The sequence below is a fragment of the Canis lupus genome, chromosome 12 (genome assembly GCF_011100685.1).
Source record: "Canis lupus familiaris isolate Mischka breed German Shepherd chromosome 12, alternate assembly UU_Cfam_GSD_1.0, whole genome shotgun sequence".
Taxonomy (NCBI): domain Eukaryota; kingdom Metazoa; phylum Chordata; class Mammalia; order Carnivora; family Canidae; genus Canis; species Canis lupus.
Genome location: NC_049233.1, coordinates 35,607,162 through 35,613,887, shown reverse-complemented (window position 1 = coordinate 35,613,887; position 6,726 = coordinate 35,607,162). Strand labels below are relative to the sequence as shown.

Here is a 6,726-nt window from a genome sequence, read left to right as displayed (position 1 = left end):
CTGGAGACCCGGGATCGAGTCCCACGTCGGGCTCCCTGCGGGGAGCCTGCTTCTCCCTCTGCCTGGGTCTCTGCCTCTGTGTGTGTGTGTCTCATGAATAAATAAATAAAATCTTTTTTTTTTAAATAAATAAAATCTTAAAAAAAAAAAATACGGGAGAAGGGTGCAAGAGGTGGAGGCGGGGGAGGGGAGCTCGGGCTCGGGCACCCAGACAGAGGCGAAGAGGAAGGAAGGAGCCAGAAGACGCGGGACTCCCGGACGTTTGCGTCTGCGGCGCTGCGCAGCCTTGTGCGGGGGATTCGCAACAGGCCGCTGCCCCCCGCCCCAGGTTTCCTCCAGCTAAGGAAATAAACACAGGAAACCTCATTTCTAGCGGAGTGGGGGTGGCTAAGCAGGAGCTCACACCCTGGAAGCACCTTGCAGCCCACGGAAACGGCAGCGAGTAGGAAGAGAGTGGCTCTTTTCCAGGTTGGCACAGTGCACCCCAAGTGCGGCAAGAAGCAACCCCCGGGGGCGGGGGCGGGGGCGGGGGCGGACTCGGGGCGCAGGCTGGCCCGGGAGGTGGTGCGAGTCGTCTCCGCTGCCCCGCGGCCGCCCGCCTGCGCTCTAGGACTGGAGGCTGCGACGCCAAAAGGGGGGGCGGTATGGGAAGGTTTCCAGGGTCCCCAGCTGCTGCCAGCTGGCTATCTGCACCCTACACACAGCCCTTCAGGGTGCTGAGCCCCCGCCCCTTAGCCGAGCCCCACCCTGGAGGGGTGTGGGGTGCGGGCCGGGGGCAGACTCAAGTTGCCTCGGCTGCTGGAGTGGAAAAACGGGGTGTGTGTGTAGAGGCTCTGTCTCAAAAAATTTTTAAAAAGTATTTCTTTGACCCACTTGCCTAAAATCATAAAGTTAGAAAATCTATCTTCAAAATACACCTCAAATCCATACATTTCTGCTATTTCAATGACTAGCACTCTTGTTTAAGTACCTTTTTTCCCCTAACATGCTGGCCACAAATCTGAAATAATCAAACTTCTAAAATACCTTTTCTTTTCTTTTTGCTCTTTTGGTTTATAAAGGAAAGAACAGAAATACTCAGGTTTGCTTGACATTATTAAATTTTGAGTAACTCAAACATGAAATTTTTTTGGTTACCAAATTGGGATATAAAAAACTGACAGGGACGCCTGGGTGGCTCAGCGGTTGGGCGTCTGACTTGGGCCCGGGGCGTGATCCTGGGGTCTGAGGATCGAGTCCCGCATCGGGCTCCCTGCATGGAGCCTGCTTCTCCCTCTGCCTGTGTCTCTGCCTCTCTCTGTGTGTCTCTCATGAATAAATAAATAAAATCTTTTTTTTTTAAACTGACAAATCAAAATAAAACTTGAGTTTTTCTAGGTTAATTATCATAAAATGTGTACTTCTAAAGTGAGAAGAAAGAAGAACCGTTGTTCATTATATAGATTGACACAGTAACTGTCAACACATTGATTTTAAAAAAGAAAATTCTTGTAGATTGGGGGCTCTTTTAGAGTTCCTGGAGCCAATTCCAATCTTTGTGTGGGGGGTGGGTTCCCTCACATACAACACAATTCTTGGACACCAACAGGGTGTCTAATCAACCCAATTCTGACATATATACCAGGAGATAACTTCAGATCCGCCAAGTTAGGGATTCAGTCCCACAGGACTACCCCCTTCAGATGCCAGTAGTAAACCCCAGGCTGTTACCTGTGCTTCTGACAAGCCTGCTGCAGGTTGAAGGTTTCAACCACCTCTTCTTTAGGTTTGATTAATTTGCTAGAGTGGCTCACAGAACTCAGGGAAGCATTTACTCTTAGCAGTTTATTAAAGGATATGATAAAGAATACAAATCAACAACCAGCTGAAGAGATACATAGGGCGAGATCTTTAGCCAAGGAGATTCTGTTCTCATGGAACTTGAGGCCTGGCTCACTAGCATGTGGGAACTTTCTGGTTCCCCAAGTGTGGAAGCTGTCAGGGAAACAAAAAGGACCAAAATAGCTGTCCACTTGGGTTTTTATGGAGGCTTCATCACACAGTCATTATTGGCTAAGTCACTGACATTGGCTGATTCAACCCCTAGCCCTTCTTCCTTCTTCAGAGGTTGTCGATGGAGGGGGTGGGGCTGAACATTCCAATCCTTCAGTCTCCTGCTTGGTCTTCCTGGCAAGCAGTATCTGCTCTTGAATGGAGTCCAAAAGTCACCTTCATTAATAACAAGACACCCATTTCTCTTTTATAGTTCTGAAGTGTTTTCAGGAACTGTGGATGAAGATAAAATATATCTGGAAAATACATATTTGGTCATCTGAAGAAGGCTACTTCGGAGTGTGATGACCCAGAATTCCAAGGTAATACCTTAGCTTACCACTATGCTAAACAAGCTTTGACCAAAGCAGTTGCCCCAGTGGTGGTGTATATGCTGGCTGTTGTTTTTTTCAGGTTGGATTGAGGATATTCCTGATGCATAGCCCAAGTTCTGATGGTAAGTAGCTTGATTGTTATTTTGGATCTAAGGAAATTAACTGATTTCTTTGGTGATGTGGAGTACACATTTCACTGTGATTGTTACTAAAGAGCAGCTTCAACATGTGCTTTATGAAAAGGCCATACCAGGAACCCCAGAAAAGTAATAATCTAATACTTTATAACTGCAAGCTTGCAATTGTTAAGTATTACAAAGGATTCATTTGATGTGCCCAGTAAGTATAAGCATCTTTCCCCAAATATCCACCCCAGCAGCCTTTGCATGATGGGAAACTTGGAGATTTAGTTTTTTGAGAGAAACTAAACTTGCAAAAATCAAGGGAAGATTACTTGTGGCTTTAGTTGAAAGATTTCATTGGGAAACCATAAAGGATTCTTCTGTGTCCTCCAGGAATAACTGATCTTTGGAAGAAGACTACCAAACCAAGAACTTCAGATCAAGCCAATGAGGAGGTGGAGAGCTTCAACTGAAGGCAATAAAACAAGATTCATTTTTGATATCTCTGCCCTCCTTTTTCAATTTTGCTCTACTTCTCTTTGTACTTTGGTGCCCCCTAGAGGGAGACCAAAAAATTTCATAATTCTTTCAAGGAGCTATATTTTTTTCTTTTAAGGTAGAAACCATACCCAGCATGGAGCCCAACACAGTGCTTGAAGTTACCACCCTGATATCAAGACCTGAGCTGAGACCAAGAGTTGGATGCATAACTGACTGAGCCACCAGGCATCCTCACATATCTACATTTTTTTAAAAGATTTTATTTATTTATTCATGATAGTCACACAGAGAGAGACAGAGAGGCAGAGACACAGGCAGAGGGAGAAGCAGGCTCCATGCACCGGGAGCCCGATGTGGGATTCGATCCCGGGTCTCCAGGATCACGCCCCGGGCCAAAGGCAGGCGCCAAACCGCTGCGCCACCCAGGGATCCCCATATCTACATTTTTAATCTCAATCCTCTGTCATATTTCTTTGCCACTCGAGGAAAGGCAAAACTCTTGTGTATATATGTGTGGGTTTCCAGACTATAGCTATTGTTATAAATTTGATTAACGGATTTGTCATTCTCTACCTGATTTGACTAACAAAAATTTAATAGTTGTTCCCTTCACACTTCAAAAGATAGATTTTCTTCTGCTGGTCTCTTCTGGAATTTGAATCTTCCTCACAGTATTTTTTTTTAAAGATTTTATTTTATTTCTTCATGAGAGATAGAGATAGAGAGAGAGAGAGAGAGGCAGAGGCATAGGCAGAGGGAGAAGCAGGTGCCGTGCAGGGAGGCCGATGTGGGACTTGATCCCGGGACTCCAAGATCAGGTTCTGAGCCGGAGTCAGATGCTCAACTGCTGAGCCACCCAGGCATTCTCTTCCTCACAGTATTAATTCTGACCTTTGGTTCTATCAAAATTGGACACTGAACCCAAAATACTTATGCTTATTACAAAATATTTATGCTGACTCAAGAAGTAGACACAAATATTGAGGCTGTCCTTGGTTTATTAGTCTCTTATCTTCAGGGATTCCCCAGCCTCCACTCAAGGAATCTTTACATGTTAGAGGATTAATTATTGTCCTGATTTCATTGTGATCAATGATACTTGTACTCTCCATTCAATTTGTGTAACAGTAAGGTACTACTTTTTATGTGGACATTATTTTACACAAGCCTATCTTGTGTATATGGAGTAACTTTTAGAGAATTTGCAAAACTTATAACATCTACTTCTACAGGAAACTGTTTTTCTGAAAAAGATATTCAGAGACCTAAAATGAAGAAAGCATGGACGATTTGGGAGAGCTCCCAGGAGAGATAACTGACTCCCTCTTCATCTATACTCTGGGTGCTCCAGTTCCAGTAGTAAGAATAATACAACAAGAAAAGCTGGTGCAAAATTTGTCTTTGACCCTAACAGAAGTTGTAAATGACACTACCTCTGCTCTGGAGGCCCAATGAACTAGTTTAAATTAAAGTTTAATGGTGCTTATGCATGATTAAATAGACTTTGTTTTCTTCTTGGCTGGGTAAGAACTTTGTTTTATAGCAAACACTGCTTGCAGCATCTACCTAAAACACTATGGGTTAGATAGAACAGTTTGTAGTTAAATTAAAAGAAGGACTATCTGGCTCTCTAGAACAGATTCAGATGGGTTTGGGGACCTGATTTCATGGCCTGGTTTTGGCTCTTTCCTTGGCAACCTATTAATAGGACTAATGATCACTTTGTTTCTGGTAATTTCCTGTATTCTGGTTGACCCATGTATCCTGTCCAGTCTTAAATGAGACTGTGCAGTCATTATGTTTTTAAATGGTTCAACATCTCATCTTGCAACAAAAGGCTCATGTGAGACTAACTGCAGTGCAAATGCAGACAGTGTTCTCCAAATAGCCTGTGAACAATGGATTCTGATGATGGTATGGATCTGAATCATGCATATGAATGTCCTAAGGGCTGGCCAATGTTCTTTGGCCAAAAGGAAAGATTGACAAGTAAAAAAAAAAAACAACAAAAAAAAAAACAGACCTAGGAACTTGCAGCTGGAAGTTGACAGGTAAACTCTAATGTTCCCTACTACACATAAATAACTCTTTCAGAATTCTTTAACCAGTGAAGACCACTCAGCGATCGTGATGCAAGATGTAGCAAGGACATTTACTCTGTACATTTAAAATCAGACGGAGACAATGACATTCTTCAATCAAGACCACATTAATCTCCCTGCCTCCTACATAATCCCCAAATTGCCTCATTTTTACAAAACTGGCCTCTGCTTCTCTAAACAGTCCTTAGAATCACCCAGCCAAATCCTATAATAGGCTCCCCACAACTCTTCCCTATAAAGAGGCTTTATGTTCCTGGATTGTTGCTTCTCTCCTGAACCAGTACATCAAATAAACTCAACTTTGTCTAACTACACATGTGTAATCATTGGTTGGCTGATAGTAATTGCTATGGTCTGAATGTTTGCATGCCCCTCAAATTCACATATTGAATTCCTAACCCCCAAGGTGAGTCCTTTGGGAGGGTTCCTCCTCATTAATATGATTTGTGTCCTTGTAAAAGAGGCCCAGAAAGCTTAAGCACCCCTTCAGACATGCAGCCATGTAAGGACCGTGAAAAGAAGGCTGTCTATGAACCAGGAGGACCTCTCTAGATACCAAATCTGCCAGTGTCATGATCTTGGACTTCCCAGCCTCTAGAACTGTGAGGAATAAGTACTTGTTATTTTAAACCACCCCAGTCTATAATGTTTTGTAGTGTGAACAGACTAAAACTGCCTGTCCAAATCTAGGGAGCCATTTTGGAACCTACATGTTCTAGTATTTTCCATCCCTCAATCCCTGCCCTGGCTCATACCCAGTTGATCAGCTCCAAAATCTTTTGAAATTAGAATGAAGATAATTTTGGAATGGATTTTATTGAAAGGATCTGTAAGCAAAAGCCACCCCTCCTTAAGGCGGTCCAAGATGTGGAATTGTTCAGATGCCAATATTTAACACAGATCCCTGGGTCTACCCTGAGTTCTTCCAATTTCTTCTTTGACAGGGTGTTTGAGCTTGCTTCTATTCTGAATCAAGTAGGAGCAATTTAGGACATGGAAAGGAGGGCTTGCAGCAAGAGGCCATGGTGGATTGTATCTGAGAACTTTTACCTTCCATTAGTATTTTACATGGAAGAAGACCAGGAGGAGTGCATCTTTGGTAGGTGGCCCTTGCCCACATCTCCTCCCCAGTTTCCAGCCTTCCCCTACTTTTCCATCCCCATCTTGTCCTGGAGCAGCCCTCCCTGGCCTGCCCAAGAGGTAGAGGTTCATGAATCCCTCCTCCAGTTGCAGGCCACCTTGATGCATAGAGGTGCACAGTCATACCTTTATTCAGCTGCAGAGATGGTTCACAGCCACAGGCCAGACCCGAGTCATTGTAGTTGGACTGCCAGAGGCAAGGTGGTAGCTGTTTGATACGATCTGGAGCTTGGGGAGCTGGAACTCTGACCAGCAGGCCCAAGGTAGGTGTCCCTGGCTAAACTGTGGAGCTGCGTGGCATCTTGGTTTCTTCTGGGATTGTGGGATGGCTGGAAATCCAGGTGCTTCTGTGAGTCCCACAGAGAGTGCCCTTGAGCTACAGCCATGCTTTTGGTCCACCGTAATTACAGGAAGGTAGCCGGGAGGTGTGCGGATGGGGCAACTGGGAAGGCCTGGGTTGGATAACCCCTCTTAATGTCTCCTTGGGGGTTCTGG

At 44.4% G+C, this 6,726-nt stretch overlaps 1 long non-coding RNA gene across 1 annotated transcript; it reads left to right on the top strand.

The window, feature by feature from the left end:
* Positions 1 to 233: 233 nt before the first annotated feature.
* LOC102151169 lies at positions 234 to 3,175 on the top strand. Its single transcript, XR_005367916.1, has 4 exons — positions 234 to 468; positions 2,246 to 2,354; positions 2,446 to 2,488; positions 2,882 to 3,175. It is a non-coding gene; the product is annotated as an uncharacterized LOC102151169 (long non-coding RNA).
* The last annotated feature ends 3,551 nt before the right edge of the window (positions 3,176 to 6,726 follow it).